Here is a 22,485-nt window from a genome sequence, read left to right as displayed (position 1 = left end):
TCTGTTAACATTCACGTCCAGATCCAGCTCCTAAAATCATCAGTTATTGATAAGTTGATCTCTCTTCTGCCACTGGGTGTCCCTGAAGGAGAAAGATGCTCACTTTTATCTTTTACTATGTCCTCCTCAAAGGACGATCGATGTATCAAGCCAATATTCCAGAATTTATACGCTTGGAATGAGTGTCCTCTCTTGCAAAGGGTCCCTGAGACTTGACCCTTTCTTCGGTGCCTCTCTGGTAGCTGTGAGCAGAGCGCACGGTACGTGAAACTCTCCTCAATCGTAAAAGAATCTTTGAGTGTGAAGTCGATTTCGACACCTCAGAAAAATCATTTCGTACTAGGTAGTTAGCTTTTCTGACCAGGATGGTGGGTACCTCTAAAGATGGGGGCGGTAAATGCTTCTGAGGACAATGTTGAGGTAAGTGTCGGTTGTACTATCTTATGTAACCCTTGTGACGACTGTTCAGATGCCCACTGTTCAGATGAGGAAGCTGCAGGAGCCACCTTCCAGAGCCAGAAGCTAGGAGGACCAGGACAGCTACGTGCTTTGTGGCCCCACCTCTCTGTCGCCTCCCTGGCCTGGAACCTCTGTCCTTAAGATACAGGATAAACACAATTTTTTTAGACTTTAGAATCTGGCGAGGTTTAGATGCTCCGGCCGTAACTGGAGGTGTCCATGAAAGCATATCCCCGCATGAATGATGGTGCACTATGCTAAGAATTTCGCACAAATAACCATCCCAACAGCTGAAAATCGTGGTCATTCTCTAAGAGTCCTTGGGTTTTCCATGTGTCATACAATTGCTTTATTCTGGAATAATCCTGAAATGAAATAAAATACTTATATTAAAGTACGAAATACAGAACTTCCTGATGCAAGCTTATATGCTGTTTACTACACTTGGGTGGTGGCCTGACGGCTGAAGGGCTCTGTTTTTTCAGAGGTGGCTGGGGTCATCTGAACTCAGCCTTCCTCCCTAACCTGACCCTCTTTAAATCAGTGTAGACCACCCTTTCTGGTCCCACTGAGTGTGATCCTTTCATGGCCTGGGAAGGTGTGGTCCCATTGACTTATAGGAATGAGGGACCATGCTCATCCTAACCTGCGGGCGTGACTGGCCACAGTCTTGTGTTATGACCATCCTGGCTCCGGCCAGTATTCTCTCCATGGGGCACATATTCTGGACCCTGAGCCACTTCTCTGAGCTCGGAATCTCAGTTTTCACAGTCCTTCATCTTGGACCGTGAGAGCTTTGTTTAACGCTTTAGAAAGCTGCTGTGGGCCCAAAAAACCTCTCTGGCACAGCGATTCTAATTAGGAGAGTGGCTACCCTGGGAGCACCATTTCCCAGGCCTGGAACCTCTGATGGGTTTTCTAAATTTGCGTGAGGGTCCCTGGGGCTGTCTCAGCCACGGATGATGGTTCCACCAGGTTCTTTAATCAGAAGCGCAGGATTTCTGCTGGCCGCAGCTCTAAGCTCTCTGAGATGAGTGCGAAGTATGGAAACCTCCACCTCCTGTGATCATCAGATGAGACAAGGAGGGAAAAGTTCTTCCCCCACCCCCCACAATACCCGAGACACAACCCAACAGCATAAATGGGGCTGGCTCCACTCCTTCCGGCTCCTACACGCATCCCTGCCGTTTGTCCATCCTCCCACTGCTCTATCCAACAAGTACTGTTCAAGCATGCACTCTGTGCCAGGCTGAGCTTCTGCCGAGTCCCTCACTCGGCGGCGTCAGGGGGCAGAGCAGGGTCAAGTAGGGGGACACAATAGAGGTGGTGAGAGTAGGAGGATGTGGGCATCAGACTCGGTTCAGGGAAGGCCTGTCTGGGAGGCAGCATCTGAGCAGAGATCTGAGTGAAGCCGGGGAGAGCCCAGTGGTTATCTGGGAGAATAACATTCCAGACAGAGAGGAGGTGCATAGCCTGATGAGCTCAACCAGTTTAAGGAGCACAGGAGGCAAGTGTGACTGGAAGGAGTGGACTTCAGCCAGGGGCCCTGTTATGGAGGGAAGCCTTCCAATCTGAGAAACAGCCCTTTTTCATGGGGCCATCACTGTAGCTATTGGCAGGCTGCTGGGGCCCAATCCTCCCTTTTAGAGCAGTGCTTCTCAATTGGGGGCAACTTTGCTCCCTGTGGGACATGTGGCCACGTCAGGAGACAGTCACTTGTGTGTGTGCGCTCCTGACGTCTAGTGGGAAGAGGCCAGGATCCTGCTAAACATCCTACAACACACGGGAGTCCCCACAACAAAGAGTTTGCTGATCCGAAACGTCAATTGTGTCTGGGCTGGGAACCCCTGGTCTGGGTCTCAGCAGCCTGGGAAGCCTGTCTGTTTAGACTGGCAGTCACGTGTGCCCTGCTCCAGAAAGGGAATGGGTGGGGGTGGGGGATGTATGGGCAGAGGTGCCTCTGCTTGTGCAAAAACCCTTTGCTCAGGGGGAGCAGTTTGCAAGATTCCCGGGTGAGACCCACCCTGAGCTGGAGGGGCGACAGCAGCCACTGCCTGGGCTTTTCCGGAAACTTAGCAGCACCAGCCAGCGGCCGAGCCTTAGACGGAGAGCTCTGGGTTGGGAGACTGTGCTTGCATTTTCCTACCTAACAGTGGTGCCCACGCTACACGATTTGTGCACACTGACCTCAGGGTCACCACCCAGTAATACTGAGTCCCGGGCAGGCAAATTGCAGCCTCAGGCTTCACTCTGCCAAGACGGCTTTTCATCTTTCCAGTCTCAGGGGACACTGGCTCCCCCACCCCTTGGTCCCCTTGTCCCCGGGTCCTCTTCTCTAGAACCTGCACCTTCCTTACTCCTCTCATAGCGATTAAAAGACACCTGGCCTGTGTCCCAGTCCCCGGGGAAGCCAGAAGCAGGCCGGTGAGCCCTCTGTGCTAAGGTGCCTGTGGCTGACAGAGGCTCGGCTCCGTACCACCGCGGAACAGAGGCGGCGCTAGGAAAAAAAGGCGGGATTGGGAGGGGCTTGAGGAGGGCTAGGGCTGGGGTGGGAGGCGAGGCTGGGCTTCAGCTCCCTCACCCTCTGGACACGGCCAGCCCCACCTAAGGGCTGCGGTGGCTGCATGCATCTGGCTATGCTGGCTAAAAAACGCTCAGCTGGGAGGCCCTTTCGGTGACTCCAGGAAACGTGCTGTACAAACCGAGTGCAGTGCAGAAGCGCGGGGGAGGCCGATCACCCCAGGCTCGGGATGGTGCTGCCCTGCCATTAGTGCTGATGACGTTCTGATCAGCCTCTTCCCGGGGCGGGTGCCCACCCTGCCACCCACAGCTCCGCACACTTGATCTCCTACCCGGCCTCTTCCTTCCTCTCCAACGCTGCAATGGTTCTGCACCTTTCAGGCGCTGGTGCGGCGGTGCACTAAATCTTTGGGGGGTCTCCTTCCTCCCTCTCCCCCACAATAGCTCACTTCATCTTCGCGCCGGAAGGATCACATGTTTTCCCAGGCAATTTTACTGTGCAGCCAGGATTGACAACCATTGAATTAGATAATTAACGCTATGTCAACTCCTAAAAAAATACATGTACATATTTGTACACGAATCTCCCTCCCTCCCTCTTTCCCCCTTTTTCCCTGCCAGACAGAGCTGAGGTCTCATTGGCACTTTCTCGTCCGACTCACTGCTCATCCTCCACCCCTTTAAAGCTCCTTAACTTCCCTGTGCCTCAGTTTGCTCATCTGTGAAGTAGGGAGAGGAATAGTGCATACGTCATCAGGCGGTCCTAAGGATTAAACAGCCCCTATAACTCCTCATTCCGTTATCTGACCTTGACTTTGCTCAGAACCAAACTGTTTGCTATGAAAACAGCATCTCTCAGCTGACAGGGGGAAGGGCCTTCATTCTAGGGGCATCTGGGGTTTGGGAAGCTCGGGACCGCGCGCCTTCCTGCACCGAGAGCGTTTTCAATGTTAACTTTGGGACCGTTTCCCAGGAGGGCAGGACGGTCAACTCAAAGCCTCGGCCTAAGGGGACCTGAGCAGACTCCACCATCGTGAACGTCTGGTGCTCCGTGAAAGATGCTCTTCCCTCGCGGGCGATGAAAGCGGAACACGGCAGACAGCGTCTGTCGCCTTCCCCCACCACCCGCGCGCGCTCCCGGCGATCGGCGCGTGGGTCCTGCCACTTTCCCGAGCCCTGCGTGGGGCGCTGACGCGGATTCGGGGCGCCCCGCCACCCCCAGCCGCTGCGCCCCGCGTCCCCGCCCGCCCGCCGCCTCGTCACCTATCAGATTTCCTGTGCGCACCGCGCACCGCTCCTCCCACCTCCTAAATGCTGTGCGGAGGGGACCGCAGTGCTCCGCCGGGACCCAGCTCCTCCGGGGACGGCGGGGATGCGGCTCTGAGGTCGCCGGAGTGCCGGGCTCACGGTGAGGGCCGGCGGGGCCGGGGGGTGCGAGGGCGCGGGAGGCGCGGCCCGGGGGACCCGGACCCGGACCCGGGCGCGGGGGCCCGCCAGCGCACGCCGGAGGACCGCGGACTGCGGGCTTGACGTCTTTTCTTTCTGTTTTAAATTAAGGAAAAGGAAATGGTTACAGACAAAATTACAGGTCTAACGGTGTATATTCGTATTTAAAATGTATCTTTTGTCATTGTTGTTGAGAACATTTAAGTTAGACTCTCTTTGGCAAGTTTCAGTTACACAACAGTGTTACCAACTCTAGTCACCTTGTTATATGTTAGATTCAGAACCTCCCCCTACTTCCCCCACCCCTCTAGCCTCTGGCAACCATTTTTTCTACTCTGTTTCTATGATTTCCACTTTTTAGAAAAGACTCCAGGTATGATTGATGCCGTTCAGTACTTGTTTTTCTCCCTATGGCTTATTTCACTAGGCGTAATGCCCCCGAGGGTTTGCATTTCCCAGACGGTTGGTGATGTTGAGCACATTTTTCATGTACCTGTTGGCCATTTTATGCCTTCTTCGGGAAAAAAAAAAGTCTGTTCAAGTTTCTTGCCCGTTTTTGAATTGGTTGATTTGCTTATTTCTTGCTATTGATAACAGTGTGTTTGTTTTGGAAGTGTTATCCCTAGCGACACTGCGCACCCAGGACGTTGTGTTACTGGGTGGGCACGGTGTGCTCGTAAGACTAGGGAATTAACTTGGATAGGGACGTCTCACAGTTAAAATGAATAACCCAATCTGAAAAAAAAAAACAAAACACCCCAAAACCCACTCCTTAGCACTCTGCACAGACAGCTCCCGGCAGCGTGGGCGTTTTGGAGGGTCTGACAGGCAATATGGTGAAAAGAGGCCTTTACACTGAATGTCTGTGGAGCTTTGACTTTGCGGAGGGGGCAAGGGACTCTCTTTGGGTCATTCCTAAATGCAGGGAGGTGCCTTACAATTTTATAACTGACATTTTTGCAATATCTCTGCCAGCTGTGTATGTGTGTGTGTGAGAGAGAGAGATATGAATGGAAAATAGTGCATCTAAAATTTAAAAAAAAATCCTGTTTCTGTTTCACTTTGTTTGTTTAGTTTTCTGACTTGTTAGGGTTAAATACAGCTTCCAAGAATAGAAGACCCTTTCCAAATCAGCAGCAATCAGATATGGTGAAGTTACTTTCCATTCTTCCTTTATATTAGTATGACAAACTTCAAAATAATTTTATGTATTTACCTTGTGTAAATATTAACATCACCTCTTATCTCCGTGTCTCTGTCGTTTACTGTTTCTGCTTTTGATGCAGGAGATGGAGGAGTAGAATTTAATGAAGATGAAGATCTGAGAAAGTGTCACATTCCAGTGAGCGCTGGGTTGGGGGTGGGGAGGGGTGGGGAATGGCTGCTGTGGATTTAATAGACAGGAAGTTCCTAGAGTCACATTTGTGGGTACAATGCATGCTGATTCTGCCCATCCTTACATGTCATAAAATGTTTCAGTTTAAGTTATACAGTCTTGTAGCTGCCTCATCTTTTATGGCTTTGCCTTTTAAACCCCTACATGTAATAGGCAGTTTGTTTCAATTTAGAGACAGCATTGAATATCTTCCTTTGAGAGAAAGAAATCAGAGAAAAATACTGTATGATCTCACTTATATGTGGAATCTAAAACAAACAAAAAACCAAAAAAAATCAACTCATAGAGAACAGACTGGTGGTTGGCAGAGGCTTGGGGTGGGGGTGGGGAGTGGGGGTGGGGCAGAGTCAGGGTGGGCAAAATGGGTGAAAGGGCTCAAAAGGTATAGATTACCAGTTACGAGAAGTAAATCCTGGGGATGTAATGTACAACATGGTTAAAAAAAAATCTATCTACCTCTCTCTCTTCTTTTAAAGGAATAGCTGCATATCTATTAAAGTCCTATTTTCTCCATCCTTTCATTTTTTTCCTTCTCAAATCAGTTCATCTTATATAGTTCCTTTGTTAGGTAAATTTAAAAATAATTAAGCTCTGATATGTGCAGAGAGGGTTTCAGTGTGAGGTCCACTGCTGTTTACCTTCTGGAAATGCAACTCAGAGTGTAAAGATATTTCACAACCTGTTACCTCAAAAAATTGACAGGGACAGGGCCATCTTTGCAAAGTTTCTTCCAGACACGGGCACGCTTTCTTTTGTAGGGTTTCTAAGTAGGTGTTATGAATAAACAAAGACCACAATTCATGTCTGGTTTCATGACCAGGTACATGCCTGGCCAGGCGTCCTTGCATGGGTGACAGTCTCCATCCTTTCACTGGGGACACCAGTGCACAGCCCTCCTTCCTCAGACTCAGACTCAGGTCAGTTCAGACCAGTCCTGGAAGAGGGTCAGGGGCTCCATCGCGTCCTACCTGGGCAGCCAGGCACTGGTGTCCCAGGGACCCCCCTCCTCCCCTACCATGCTTGTCCCTTTGATCAGGCTTCTGATCACATTTTTACTTGGTTCTCTGCCAGAACTAGATCCTCATCCAGGAACCTGGTTCCGGTGGTCAAAAATGCTGCTTGGCCCTGGTCAGCCTCTCCCCAGCTGCCTGGGATGCTAAGATGAACCTGGCAGTCTTTGAACCACCACAGCCCTCTCCCCCTGAATATAACTGTCAACAGTTCGTTGCTCACAGCTTTATTCCTGTCCACCCTCTCACTGGTGGTCTTGGGTGACCCAAGTTTGTAACTTCCTGTGGTGTCCTGTTGACCTTTCTCCTCTGCTGCCCCTCCCTGCCCCCCAGGAAAGTCCCTTGAATGGGCGAGGACTCCTTCCAACCCTCTCAATTCCAGACTTTTCTCCTTTGCCCTTGGCCTGAGGCTCCTTCCAGCTTGGTGGCTGGCCTCCTGTGGGTTTTGACAAGACTTCTCCTTGCTTACAGAGGGAGTGAGGGTTAACCTGAACCTGGGTTGGAAAAGGTGAGGTGAAGCAGTGGGTGAGGTGATGCATAGAGATTTTGACAACTAACGTGGCCTTCACTGAAAACCAGAATTAAGAGATAGGGGTATCATGGAGTGAGACTCATTCAATTAGAATTTTCATATCTAGTTTTGAACATTTTCCCTGGAGCCTCAATAGAAGAAAAAGAGCCATAAATCGTTTGAAATCAAGTTGTGCAAAGGAAGTAGCTGATGGTCTGTTCATGCGTTCATGGAGAGAGAGAGTTTGGGCTCTGAAGCCAGACATCTGGGTTCCCATCCCAGCTCCGTCGGGTACTTTTATGTGACCTTGGGCAAGTTACTTAATTTCTCTATGCCCCAATTTCCTCAATTGAAATCAAAGATAGTAATAGTATTTATTTCATCAGGGGTGTTACGAGGATTAAATGGTTACATTTATATTTCATTTGCTTATTATATGTCAAGCACTTAACCCTGTGGTATAAAATTGTTTTGGATCAAGAAAGAGGTGTGGGAGGGGAGGGTGTAGCTCAATTGGTAGAGTGCATGTTTAACATGCATGAGGTCCTGGGTTCAATTCCCAGTACCTCCATTAAGTAAGTAAATAAATAAATCAAATTACCTCCCTTCTCAAAAAAATAAATAAATAAATAAAAAAGAATGAGGTGTGAAAATAAAGTAACAAAACTAGTTTTCTTTCACTGAATTAAAAACCAAACCAAACCAAAAAAAACCCTTGTTTTAAAAGCAATTGCAAAAAAAAAAAAAAAAAAAAAAAAAAAAAAAGAAAAAAAAAAGTGCCCAAACTGTTTGAGCAACAGCAGAATTCCTGGAATAAAATTATTAATGTCAGGGGGCACCATGTTTAATTTGTTGTCTCAGTTTTGGTCCCTTTTATTTAACTTCTGACTGGGTAACTATTTGAAGCCATTCCTGAGTGTTACTGTTTAAGTTTTCAGCCCTGTCTTTTCTGTTTCTTCCTATTTCTAGTTCATCTATGGGTTTTGTGGAGGTGTTCCGCTCTCAGAGTGTTTCCTGAACTCTGGAGGTTACTTTTTAATCTCATTCCTTCCCCTTATCATCTCATGTTTCCTTACTTGTTTTGCTGATTGTATGTTTTTAGTTTCTTGGAGCAGCAGATCATTTACCATAAAAAAAAATTTTTTTTGTAGCTTAAGGTGTGGTCAATATTTTTAAAGCCTTAAGTGCGTGGTATTCCACAGACAGCTTTAAAAGTCATTGTTTTGAAGTAGTAATCCAGCTTCTAATGAAATATTCCAAGTTCATCTCAAAGCAAAAAATGATCCATCTAGAAGTGGGAGCAGGGATGATGAAATATCCATCCAGAGATACTTCTCTTGTGTTCGCTGAGCATCGCCAGGACCTGGGTGAGAACTCCCCACCCACTGCTGGGAGTGTATTTCCTTCCGCCCTGGCTCCTGCACTCTGCTTTCCCCTTTTCTTCTGTTGTTAGTACGTGTATACTCTCTACCAGCTCTTTTTATGCCAAGTATACTTAACAAGGGCAGGTTCACCTGTGCCTTCAGACATAATTTGAGTGGTGTGTCCTTGATTGCTTCTGTCCTTCTGTGAAATGTGCTTTCTTCCCAGGGCTTCCATTTGTGGGTATCAGGTTTTTCGCTGCCTTTTCGTTGCCTGATGAGTTGAAGGAGGAGCTGGAGATGGAATTGTGGATAATTACGATTTTATGGCTGGTGGACTTAGTCTCTTTGTTTTTCCTGTAATTTTATTCAAAGTTGCTCGGAAAGTTCTTGGAAATTCACAACATGACAGCAGCATTCTTGTATGCTTGTGTCACTTTTTGCACACATGTGTGAGTTTCCTTTAGAGTGCATTTCTAGAAAAGAATACTTGGGTGAAAGGCCGTGTTATTTCCATTCCTGGATACCAAAGAATGCTTTCCAAGGTGGTTGTAATACTTTAAACCCCCACCTACTGTATAACTCATAGCTTAGTTTCTGTTTCTCATCAAAACTTAGAATTATTGGGCTTTGAATTTTTTGTTCATTTGACGGGTTTGAAATAGTATCTGTTTTAATGTGCACTTGCCTGATTCTAGTAAAGCATCTGTTCATACATATGTATATATAATAATAAAAATACACATATTTATATCAAATAATCATTCTTCTGTAAACGGTCTATTTCCCCCCTTTAAGGTTTTAATTTTTTACTTTATTTATTGAGGTACAGTCAGTTTACAATGTTGTGTCAATTTCTGGTGTATAGCTCAATACTTCGGTCATTCATGAATATACATATATCCTCATTTTCATATTCTTTTTCACCATAAGCTACTACAAGATATTGAATATATTTCCCTGTGCTATAGGGTATAAACTTGTTTATATATTTTATATATACCAGTCAGTATCTGCAAATCTTGAACTCCCAGTTTATCCCTTCCCACTCGCCTCCCCTCGACAAGCACAAGTCTGAATTCTCTGTCTGTGAGTCTGTTTCTGTTTTATATATAAATTCATCCTTTCAAATTTTAAAGATAGTCTTGTCTATTTTGTTCTAAAAGCTTTCAAGTCCTGCTATTTATGTTTAGATTTTTGATCCTCCTTGGATTTATTTTTGATATGTAGTGAGCTAGGGATTCAAATTTAGTTTTTCCTTATGAATAGTCAGCAGTCCCAGCTCATTCATTCACAGGCAGTCCTTTCCCTGGTGACGTGTGATACCATTTCTGTGCACAGACGTGTGGATTTCTGGGCTATCTATTCTGTTTTATTGGTTGTCTTGACCTGCTCAGGCTGCCTTAGCAAAATGCTATGGACTGGGTGGTTTAAACCACAGAAATTAATTTTCTTACAGCTTCTGGAGGCTGGAAGTGGGAGAGCAGGGTGTCAGCAGGGCTGGGTTCTCATGAGATTTCTCTTGCTGGCTTGCGGATGGCAGCCTTCTGGCTGTGTCCTCATGTGAAAGAGTGAGGTCCTTCTCTCTTCCTATTCTTATAAGGCCATCATGTTGGGTTAGAACCCCATCCTTGATCTCACTTATCTTTAATTACCTCCCAAAAGCCCTGTGTTCAAATACAGTCACACTGGGCTTAGAGCTTTTTTGGGGGGGGAAATGCCATCCATAACTTTGGTCTATTTCTCTATAGCTCACAAATACCTCACTAACTTCATTAGGTTAGACTTACACTAAGTCACAATATATTAAGCAAAATTTCCCACTTGGTTTATCTTTATAGCGTATTTAGTTATTTTAGGTCTTTTATTCCACATATGGATTTTAGGTTCATTTGTCCTAAGTTTAAAAATTTGTGGGTCAGTTTCTGAGACTTCTATTCTGTTTGTCATGGTTTTGTGGTTTGCCTTGTCTCTGCGCCAGTACCACAGTGCTTTCTTTGTATGTCTTGCTCAGATAGGGTAAGTTTCCCCTGCTTGTTCTGGATTCTTTAGCTGTGGGGAGAAGTGACAGCATAGTTATGACATTGCATCTTCCATCTATACCTATGGTATGCCTACACATACTTCAAGTCTTTTTGTTATGTTTGTTATTTATTGTATCGCTACTTGTTACATTGTTCATTGAGTGTCCCTTAATAACATTTTATAAGAGAGCAGTCTTGCACATCTTTAGTTAGATTTAGTCCTTGATACCTTTCTTATAGTTTCTGATGCCCTTGTGAGTGAGATTTTTGTTGATAATGTATGCTGCTTTGAAAACTCTTTATTTTGAAATAATTCTGGACTTACAGGAAAGTTGCAAAACTTGCACAGAGAGTTCCTATGTATCTTTTGTCCAGCTTCCCCCTTACATGGTTATGCAAGATATTAACATTAATAGTTCAGTTATTGAGATCTGGAAATTAACATTGACACTGTACTCTTAATTAATCTTCCGACATTTCAATTTTGCCATTTTCCTTGCTAATGTCATTTTTCTGTTCTGGGATCCCAGCCAAAATCCCGTATTGCATTTGGTTGGCATGCCTTCTTAACCATCTTCAATCTGTAATAGTCCCTTAGTCCTTTTTCATCTTTCATAAACTTGACATTTTGGAAGAGTTCAGGGCAGTGACTTTGTAGCATGTTCCTCAGTTTGGATTTGCCTGACATTTTCTTAGGATTAGATTGAAGTTTCGTGTTTTTAATAATAATAACATAGAGGTTTGATAAATTTGATAAATTTTCTTATTGGTTATAATAATTTATATGTAGTCTTTATACCTGAGATTTTGGGGTGGTTTGTTAATGCGGCATAACCTAGACTATTGGGTTTGATACAGTATTTTCTGTAAATAATAGCTTAGTGTCTTTTCTTCTGATTCTTGTATCTCATTTCTTTTTCTGGTCTTATTGCATTGGCTAGGACCTTGAGTACAATATTTAATAAAAGCAGTGATAGTAGACATTCTTGTCTTGATCTTGACCTTAATGTGAATTCTCTCAAGTTTCACTACTAAGTATGACGTTCATGTTAGGAGTTTGATAAATACCCTTTTGTCAAATTAAGAAATTTCCCTCCTTTACTATGAATTAGTGTTGAATTTTATTGATTGTATGTATTTTTGGTTGCATCCTTAAAGACAATCATGTATTTTTTCCTTCTTTTAATTTACTTATATAGTATATTAATAAAAATCTAATATATTATTTAGGAACTTTCCTAATTATCTTTGAAGGAGATATTGATCATAATTTTCGTTTCCTTTACTTTCCCTATCTGAAGTTGAGATTTTTTCCCCCCTATTTCTCTGATGGAGCTTATACAAAAGAAGGATTTTTTTTGGGTTCCATTAAAATTTAGTAAAGTTTACCTCTGAGTCTTTTTGGATTTTGTCTTTCTTTTTGTCTAAGTCTTTCAGGGTGGGGTGAGGTAGAATTTTGATTACAGGTACAATATCTTTAATTGTTATTTATTGATTCAGGTTCTATTTCTTCTTCGAGTGAAAGTGCTGAAATTTATTACGTAAAGCTGTTCATAACATTCCATTATGATTTTTTAAATGTTTCTTTCTTTGTGGTTGTGACTTTTCCCATTTTCAGTCTGATTTATTTGTGCCCCCTTTCTCTTTTCTGGTTAAATATTTCTAGAACTTTACTTATTAGTGTTTCTAATAAACAGTTTTTGAATATGTAGATATCTTCTCTGTTTGTTTTATTCTGTATTTCATTCCTTGCTACTTATTTCCTCATTTCCCCTAGTTTTTGCCTTTTTTATGTTTATTGTCTTTTCTCTACCTTCTGGAATTATATGCTTAATTTATTTTATTTTTTATTTTTAAAATTTATTTTAAATCTTTCTTTTTCAACCTATAAATTTATTCCTAAGTGATTTTTAGTTGCATTCCATGGATTTTCATACTTTATTCTTTCATTGTTATTTGGTTTAAAATATCCATTGTGAAGTCCTCTTTAAGCCATAAATTATTTCATGTATACACTGAAAGGTTTCAAAACATACATTTTTTTCCATTATGCTTTTGTGTAGATTTTTAGTTCCTATAAATGGTACAAGTACAATTAAAAAGAATGTTTATTGTTTATTTCTCTATATAACTATTAAATGAAGTTTGTTTTCTTCATTAAATCATTATTATTACTGTCTGGTTTGCCTGTCATACTTTCTAAGAGGAATGTGTACAAATACAATTTATCCTTGTAATAGTGTCAGTTTTGGAGTTATATATTTTGAGGCTATGTTGTGAAAGGCTTACAGGTTTAGCCAGGATCCGTCTTATAAGATTAAATGGCGTACTGCTGTGTTGAGTTGCTGCTTTTGACTTGAATTCTCTACTGTGTCAAATAGCTTCGCTGGGCATCTCCCCCATCCCATCTCGCTGCCTGGCACTGCAGCTATCTGCCCCATCTCTTTTTGTACCTTTACTTTGGATGTGTTGTTTAGACCTACATATAGATGTGTTTCCCCCCAATCTAATAAATTCTGTTTTTGGATAAGTGCGTTTAATCCATTTATAATATGTATGATTTGTGAGGTTCTGGAATTTAATTCTATTATCTCATGTGTTTTTTCTTTACCAGCTTTTTTCCTTAGTTCTCTTTTCTTCATTTTTATACCTCCCATTGAATTGATAAAGTTGCCTATGTTTCCGTTTTTCTCCCTTTGCTGGTTTGCAAGCCACAGACTGTACTTGCATTATTTTAGTGATTAGCTATAATTTTGAGTCATGCTTTTTTAACCATATGTAGTTTAAAGTTTTTCAGTCTTTCTATCATTTTCCCTTTCATGACAAGGACCTTAGTACACTTTTAATTATCAAACAACCTCTTTCTTTTATTTTGTAACTGTTTCTGGAGTTTGGCTTTAACTTTCTGAACACGAAAAATTTGTTCTTTATATGGGACATAAATTGATTCAATCACATATTTGGTTAATTTCTATGCCATTGTGTTCTGTATCCCATGACATAGGTCTGAGTTTGTACATCTTGCTGAAGCGTATCCATTAATAACTATTTTAGTGATGCTACATGGGTCATAAATTTTCTTACTATTTGTGTGTTTGAAAAATGCCTGCATGTTAGTTTAAGTATAAAACTCTAGATTGGCAATTATTTCCTTCCAGCATTTTGAAATTAAGACTCTGTTATTATATTATCAGTCATGAGAAATTTCTGTCAATCTAATCATCAGGATTTTGTGGACACTTTGCCTTTCTCTCTGATAGCTTTTGAGACTTTCTCCCTATCCTCCTTGTTCTGCAGTTCCCCGTGATGTGCTGTGGTGCAGATTTATCTTTATTTATCATGCGGGGTACTTAGGGTGCAGTTTTGATTTGAGGACTTGTATCTTCAATTCTGGAAAAGTTTCAGCTCATGTTTCTTCTCTGCTATTCCCTCAGTTCTTTCCTTCTGGAACTCTTGCAAGATTGCGCCGACCCTCTCAGCTTCTCTGGAACATCTCCTCTGGTTTTCTGAGAAGTTCTGATTGTTGCTAGAGGTATCCCTGGGGGAAGATGCTGCTTCTCCTTGCAGTGGGGATCTCCCTTTCCCTGTGGAAAGCGAGAAGGCAAGTCTGGAGGCTTAATCTCATTTTACTCTAGAGGACCGTTTCCCGCAGGTTTCCCACTTCCACCTCTGTTCACTGTTCTACAGCCTGGCGAGGGAGGCAAGTAAGACTTTGATGAATTTCAGTTCCTGACCTTTTCTCATGTTCACCTCCCCGTTAAAGGTACACATAAAATTCTGGTGTTTTCAGCATTTTTCCCTGACCACTGCTTTCGAAGGTTATGCTGAGGGTTGTGTTCCTTCATTTGAGTGTTGCTTATATATTTTAGGCCCATTTGAACTTACTGTTTGCTTCATTTCAGTAGGTATAAAGTGCGGAAAGAAGTATCTCGCTGCCCTATCACGCAGTTAAGCAATAAGAGTTGCTAATATTATTCCACCCATCAGCAGTGGGTCAGAGTGGGTGTTCAAAGCCTGCTTTGTATGCAGTCTGGCACCATACCAAGGTGATTGGAATCTTTGGAAAGACACAATGACCCATTATAATTGGACGTGAATTAAGGAATTGAGAAATTCGAATGAGGCAAATAAATCGTAGAGAGATGGCTTTACTAAGGGGGAGGTGAGTACGGAAGGATGGTGTTTGACATTCCGTAGATACAGCCTGCCACAAATGCTCCACAGCTAACTCTCAGAGTTTTCTGGAGAACCCATACATAACTGAAACTGGATTTTTTGATACCCTTATTTGGCTTTCTCAAGAACAAAATGCCCAGATGCCCTCTTCACTAGTTAGTAACTAAGCAAGTTATCCCCTGAAAAAGTACAAGGAAGATTCATTATTCCAAGACTGAAGTTTTTTCTCTCTATCCTCACTCTCTTATAGATATTGTTCTTGCTCCTGCTCTAAAAGTCAGTTTACCAGCTGACTCCTGTGTGAGAAAATCATTTATAAGAAAGATAACTAAACTGCAAGGAAAATACGCAGTGTTCTCTGAGCTGCTCTTTGACAGACCTACACCTGCCATTTTAGACACGGTGTTGCACTTAGGTCCATCATCGCACACGCACTTTTTCAGTGTCTTGTTTTGCTGACTTCTAATGTACTCTTACCACTTGCCTTCAACTGAAGCTCCGTCTTGGATCATCTGTACAGTGGCCGAGCATTCTGCACTTGCTGTTCCATCAGGTTAAGCAGAGGAGCTTTTTCAGGCCGGCAAAAATCTACAGCGCCCAACACCATGTGGGAGATTTGAATAGTTAGAGAAGAAGACTGCTGAGGTTGGAAAGGCATTTTTCACGTGGTTGGCTACTCAGATTCATAGGGCCTGGCGGCTCTCACTCTCGCTGACCCCGGTCAGTCAGTCTTTTCTTTATCTGTTTGATTTCTTCATTAGTCTGTGGGATATGTTTCTCACACACTGTTTGAAGATCAAAGAAACTTGGGCAACCCTGCCTCTGAATCCTCTTTTGAGATTCACTCTGCATGTGAATTTTGTTAAGTTTCCAAGAAGTTTTGCAGTAAAGAAACCTGTTTAATTTTGTTCAATCTAGTGGTTCCCCAACTTGAAGTTCCACCTCCCTCCCACCCCCCACCCCACTGCCCTCAAACACACCCAGGTTGGCATGATGTCTAGGGGTGCCCAGTGTGGGAAAACCTGCCTTACTCTGTCAGAAAGGACTCTGTATTCCTTCTTACTCTAATTTTGGGCTTCTTTTCAATCTTTGATTCTTTCCTTTCTTTTTTATGAATAGTTTTATTGGAGTATAATATCCATAGCGTATATTTTATCCATGGAGTTTACAATTCCACAACAGTTGGTACATTCACAGTGTTTTGCAACCATCCCCACTGTCCAGTTGCAGAACATTTTCATCACCCCAAAGGAAACACTGGAACCACTGTCAGTCACTTCTTCACATAGTCCCCACCTTCTGGCAACCACCATTCTGCCTTCTGTCTTTATGGATTTGACCATTCCAGGGACCTCATATAAGTGGAATCACACAGTATTTGTCCTTCTGTGACTGGCTTATTTCACTCAGCATAATGTCTTCAAGTTTCATCCACGTTGTAGCGTGTGTCAGAATTTCTTTCCTTTTCAAGGCTGAATACTATTCCATTGTATGTATATGTTGTTTATCCATTCATCCATCAATGGAGACCTAGATTTCTTTCATGTTTTGGTTATTGTGAATAACCCTGTTATGAACGTGGGTGTTCAAATATTTGTTTCAGTCTCTGCTTTCATTTATTTTGGGTATATACTCAGAATTGGAATTACTGGATCATATGGTAATTTTATGTTTTGTTTTGTTTTGTTTTAGAAATTGCTACCCTGTTTTTTACAGTGCTGCACCATTTTACATTCCCACCAGCAGTGCACAGGGTGGGGTCCAGTTTCTTTACATATTTGCCAAAACTTGTTAATTTTAAAGAAGATGTATTTGTTTTTGTAATAACCATCCTGGTGAGTGCAAAGTAGTATCTCACTGCGGCTTTGATTTGCATTTCCCTAATGATTAGTGATGTTAAGCACTTTTTCATCAGTTTATTGGACGCCTGATATCTTCTGTGGAGAAATGTCTATTCAAGTCTTTTGCCCATTTTTTTAACACTTTTTATTGATTTATAATCATTTTACAATGTTGTGTCAAATTCCAGTGTAGAGCACAATTTTTCAGTTATACATGAACATATATATATTCATTGTCACATTTTTTTTCTCTGTGAGCTACCATAAGATCTTGTATCTATTTCCCTGTGCTATACAGTATAATCTTGTTTATCTATTCAACAATTTTGAAATCCCAGTCTATCTCTTCCCACCCCCTGCCCCCTTTTGCCCATTTTTAGATCAAGTTGTTTGTTTTTTTGTTGTTGTGGATGAGCCCCTGCTATTAACAGGTAAGATACTCTTACTGTCATGAATTTTATTTCTGGGAAAGATGTTTATTGGCATTTATTTCTTTTCTGCTTTTATCTCTCCATCATAGTTCCCCATCAGTTATCATGTTTTACTGTCCTAGTTTGTCCTGTCCTTAGGCTTGACCAGCAGATCTGTTCCTTCTCTCCCTTTTCCACACCCCATGTTTTGAATCTTTGTCTTTTAAACTGTTGGTTCTTTGTGTGGAAAGTTTTATTTAAGCCAACTTCTCCCTACCACCTTCTTTTTCTTCCTTAGGATTGTCATCTGCTGTCTGATTTTAGCCACAGTTCCTCCACTGAAGCTGCAATAGCTCTGGCTCCACAATTTTTTGTGCATTGATGATGACTCCTTCCTTCTTTAGTCTCCTTTGGTCCCTGGAACACTTCTCAGTGATGCCGAGGTGGGGAGTGAGCAGTGGGGTTTAGGACTGTGGACCTCTGCCTGGCTGTAGATGCTAATTTTGACCATTAATTCACTCTAGGACCCCGGCTGGTGACTTCACTCTGTGGAATTCCCCTTGGTGAAGGAGGACATTAGTGCCCACCTTGTAGGTGTGTGGCTGAAGACTGAATGAGTAAGCACATGAAATGTGCTTAGCACAGTAGCTTGTACACGGGAAGTGTTATGGTCAGACTTACAGTTACAGTTACGTTACAGCTTGCCCTCTGTATCTGTGGGTTTTGCATCCTTGAATTCAACTGACCATGGAGAGAAGACATTTGGGGGGAGAAGTTACAGAAAATATCAAAAAGCAAAACTTGGAGTTTACATAGCATTTACATTGTATTTACAACTATTGACATAGCACTTAAAGTGTGTTAAGTATTATAAGTTATCTAGAGATGATTTAAAGTAAACCAGAGGATGTGCCCAGGTTATGTGCAAATACTATGCCATTTTATATAAGAGACTTGAGCATCCTTGGATTCTGGTAGTCACGGGGATCCTGGACCCAATCCCTGGGGGACACCAAGGGACAACTCTAATCTGGCTTTTCTCATATGTGTCCAGTTGATCCCTTTCCACCTCCATTTGTCTTCCCACCCGACTCTTGTTCTAAATTCTGTTCTTTGCTCTTCATTATTTTCTTCCTAGATATTATCTTACTCTTGACATTTCAATGTCTGCCTTTATGCCTGCAGATTTTAACCAGGTCAGCTCTCTACATTTTAGTCGGAAGCTTCTTGTAGCATGAAACCGTGCTGTATGGACATAGTTTTTGGAGGACATTTTGACTTTAGTCAGATCAGTCCATGTTGGCTGCACCCTCACCAGCTTATGCACAGCCATGTCAGTTCCATTTCAGACTTGGAAGAATCTGACCTTTCACTAATTTCTATGAATTGCATTATCTTGAAGATGAAATTACAAGTGTCACCCTGCACAGTGGACCTAGCAGGGCCACACTAAGTGAGTATATCCTGAGCAGACGCAAGAAGGGATGGTAGGGCTTTACAGATCAAATGAACTAACGTCATGGGAGTCTTAGAATGATCTAGAATAATGCCTGAGAGCTTACTGGTTCCTGGATACTGTGAAGTACTGATCTGACTTTCACAAAAACCTTAGGAGGTAATCAGTATTATTTTCCATTTTACAAGTTTTCCATTTCTCATTTATAGAGAAACCTGAGTCTTAAGAAAGTAAATATGCTCAAGTCTCATAACCAGCAGGTGGCCGACTTAAGATTTGACTCAGTTCCCTTGGGTCCCAAACACAGAACTCTTAACATCTAGATTGTCTTCTCTATGTTATCATTTCCCATTTTTCCATTTCTCATTTTGTTTTTTCCTGTCCCTTCTTCTATACTGGATACGCTAGAGCTTAGTCCATTTCAAAGAGAGACTATATATGTACTTATCAATAATATCTTGTTTTAATGTTTAGATTAATTCAATCCTGCTTTTAGTTTTCTTATTCTTGCTCTTTTCTGTAATTTTTGTCTATTTTCTAAATTCTTTGAGAGCTTAGTCCTCTTCTTTCTTTTCTTTAATAATGGAAATACTTAAGGCTATGCATTGGCCTCTGAAAGCAACTTTGAACACATTCTAAAGAATCTTATCTAGTGTTCTTTTTTGTTTTGTTTTATTTTATAAGTGATCTGTTATTGTGCGTTTAATTTCCCCCCTTCCCTTATTTGTAAGTGGATGGGATTTTTGATGATCTTGTTAAACTTAATGTTAATCCGTGGCTTTCTTGCTCTATTGCCAGGACGATGGCCTGTTGTTTTCCTCTTGAGTCTACATACAGCGACCATATACAGTTGCTATTCAGGAGTACATGTAGTTATAATAATGGAAATGCAGGTTTAAAGTGAAAATGACTCAGATTTGAAAATGATGCTTATAACTCACTTATTTTAGTATACATTTGAGTTCTTGTTTCTCCAACTGGTATGTTTTGCTTCTTTTATTATTGAAATAAAAATACATATTCTCTGTAAAATCCTTAGGGCACATTTCCAGCTTTGGTTTTTATAGGAAAATGGTCCCAGCCTGTTCTGTAACAACCAGCACTCAGTGCCAGAGACCAGTGAAAAAATGAAGGGGTGTCATTAAGTGGAACAGTAGGTCTTGCTAACAAACCCATCAATGTTCAACAATTTTAATGAGCTTTTAAAAAGTGTCATATTTTCACTGTGAATCATTTCACATTAAAATCTGTGGCTTTCCTGCCAAAGTTATCTTTAATGAAATCTGTGTGCTTTCACGCAGATTTGGAGTGAAGTGAATGTGAGTGAGCAGGAAGCAGAATCCATAAGAAACCCACGTGTCTGAGGGGAAATTTCCTGAGCATCTGGGCCTTAGTTCTGTTCACTCCCTCTGGCAACCTCAGCCCCATTCTCCCGACACCCCATGTCAGGAACTCATTCAGGACTTCTTGAGAATTGGTGACTTAGGTCAGTGAACTGTCTCTCTCACACATTTCTGGCTCCTTCTGCTGCAGGAAAATGAGGGGCACGAGAGGACAGTCATGTCCCAGGTCTTGGGAGAGTCCCTGGGATGTGCCTTGTCAAGTGAGGGTCCTTGGCTTCTCATAGGAAAGAATTCGAGAGTAAGTCATAGTAAAGTGAAAGCAAGTTTGTTTAGAGAGATACACATTCCAAAGACAGAGTGCGGGCTGTCTCAGGAGACAAGAGAGGCGGCCTCAGGGCATGGGGTCATCTCAGGAAGTGAGAACAGCTTAGAAGATACACGTTCCATGGGCAGAATGCAGGCCATCTCAAGTGGCAATAGGCCTTGGGGTGCAGGGGTGATTAGTTTTATGAGCTTAGTACAGGTGGGAGGATTTTTCCAACTATTTCGGGCGTGGGACAGGGATTTCCCAGAACTGGTCCACTGCCCACATTTTGATCTTTTATAGTCAGCCTCAGAACCGTCATGGAACCTGTGGGTGTGTCATTTAGCAGCTAATGTGTTACAGTGGGCATATAAGGAGACTCAAGGTCCACTGGAAGTCAAATCCTCCGCCATCTTGGGCTGAGTTGGTTTTAACCAGTTTATGTTGCATCCTCAATTGCTGAGTCATTCCTTCCATGCTTGTGACCTACCTCCTCCCCTCCTGTCTCACAACCATCAGTGGATTCTGTGCTGGGTTTTCTGTGCAGTGAAAGGCACAGGAGGTGACTGGCATCTGACTAGGAGATGATGTTTGTAGGTTAGTACTCTTTTTTTTTTTTTTCCATTTCAGGAAAAGTGGTTTCTGTAGATTCACTGAAAAGCTGTGGTTACCTAGAGGTGGCCAGAGGAGACAGGGCAGTCCCTGGGAGGTAAGAGGAGGCAGAAAAAAACAGAGGAAGGATGGGACACAGAGGAATGAAAATAACCCCCAGCTGTTTTCGAGTCTTGAATGTTGTAACCCTTTGTCTACTTTTTGGAAACAGTTCCTCCCTATAGAGCTTTCTTTAAACAGAAATAAGAATCTAGTGGGGAAAATGTTTGGAAAACTTTGGAAAAACACTTTTCCTGTCAAAATATGCACAGAGAGAGGAGGAAGCATGTTCTGACAGATCTAAATGCAACGTTGCTTGTGGGCGGAATTCTGCCTAATACTGCTATTGTGTTTGCTGCTTAGCAAAGCTCGCACAAAGCCCGATGCAGATACTCAGATAATAACCACTTGAATAACTTTATTCATCTATTTACTTAGTAAGTGTATAGGTGTTCTAGGACTCACAGAACAAAGCACCACAGCGTGAATGGCTTGTCTCGCAGCTTTGGAGGCTGCAAGTCTGAGATCAAGGTGTCAGCAAGTTCTGAGGCTTTGAGGGAGAATCTGCTCCAGGCCCCTCCTCTAGCTGCATGATTTGATGACAAATTTTGATGTTCCTTGACTTGTAGAAGCACCACCCCGTCTTCATCTTCATGTGGTGTTCTCCCTGTGTCCGTGGCGTGTCCAGATTTCCCCCTTTTATAAGGACACCAGTCATACTGGATTAAGGGCCCATGCTATTCTGGTATGACCTCATCTTAACTAATTACATATGCAATGTCCCTATTTCTAAATAAGGTCACATTGAGGTCCTGAGGGTTAGGACTTCAGCATTTGGATTTGAGGGGAACACAATTCCACCCATAACAGGAAATATTTACTTATGCACCCAGTAAATGTTTAATGAGCATCTCTTATGTGAAAAGTACTTTATGAGGTATTGAGATTTAAGTAAATATGGATAAAATATTTCCTGTCCCAAGCCGCTTACAGCAGAGTAGGAGAGAGGCATATAAACATATAACTATAATTGGTGGTGGCATGGTAAAGGTACGTACAAGGGATTGTGGTGGATGGAAGGGGATGATTAAACCTACTTGTTGGAGGAGATGTCAGGGAAGCTTCACTGACGGGGCAAAGTTTGAGCTGGATCCAAAAGGATTAAAAGATCAGTCGGTAGACCATGGGCATTCTGGCCAGGGAGAGCAGCATGATGATCTGAAAGAAAATGATGCACTCTGGGACTTTAAACCGTCTTGTGGCAGGAGTGTCTGGGCACTGTGGAAGTGATGGGCTGTCACTGGAAAGCTTTAAGTGTTGGAATGACACTCGTGGACTCGTGGTTTTGAAAAATTCTGATTGACAGCACAGAGGCTGGAGTGGAGGTGGTTAAGTCTAAATTTGGGAGATAGAACAGTGGAAATGGGCACGAATCTGGTACTTGTGTCACTGAGTGGATCCTAATTTCCTTCAGCCTGAAGGGGGGAGTGAGGATGGTCCCTATTGCCTAACTCCAGATCCGAATGCCAAACCCTCCCTCATCAGTGCGTTCCTTGGCCAGGGGTCACGGTGTCTAC

At 42.7% G+C, this 22,485-nt stretch overlaps 1 protein-coding gene and 1 non-coding gene across 6 annotated transcripts in view; both read left to right on the top strand.

The window, feature by feature from the left end:
• The first annotated feature begins 3,744 nt into the window (after positions 1–3,744).
• The window catches only part of B3GALT5 (beta-1,3-galactosyltransferase 5), a 79,431-nt gene continuing 60,690 nt past the window's right edge, over positions 3,745–22,485 (top strand). For 3 of the 5 annotated variants that reach the window (XR_004313773.1, XR_004313764.1, XM_032463380.1), the window contains exon 1: positions 3,745–4,387. The gene's annotated coding sequence lies outside the window, so the exon portion shown is untranslated. Of the gene's footprint in view, positions 4,388–4,436; positions 5,768–17,198; positions 17,772–22,485 lie in introns of those variants that run through there. The other 2 variants (XM_032463474.1, XM_032463424.1) reach the window with 2 other exon arrangements.
• On the top strand, positions 7,841–7,913 carry TRNAV-AAC. Its single transcript has one exon. It is a non-coding gene; the product is annotated as a tRNA-Val (tRNA).

Source organism: Camelus ferus, chromosome 1 (genome assembly GCF_009834535.1).
Source record: "Camelus ferus isolate YT-003-E chromosome 1, BCGSAC_Cfer_1.0, whole genome shotgun sequence".
Taxonomy (NCBI): Eukaryota; Metazoa; Chordata; class Mammalia; order Artiodactyla; family Camelidae; genus Camelus; species Camelus ferus.
This window is presented reverse-complemented; position numbering and strand designations above follow the sequence as displayed.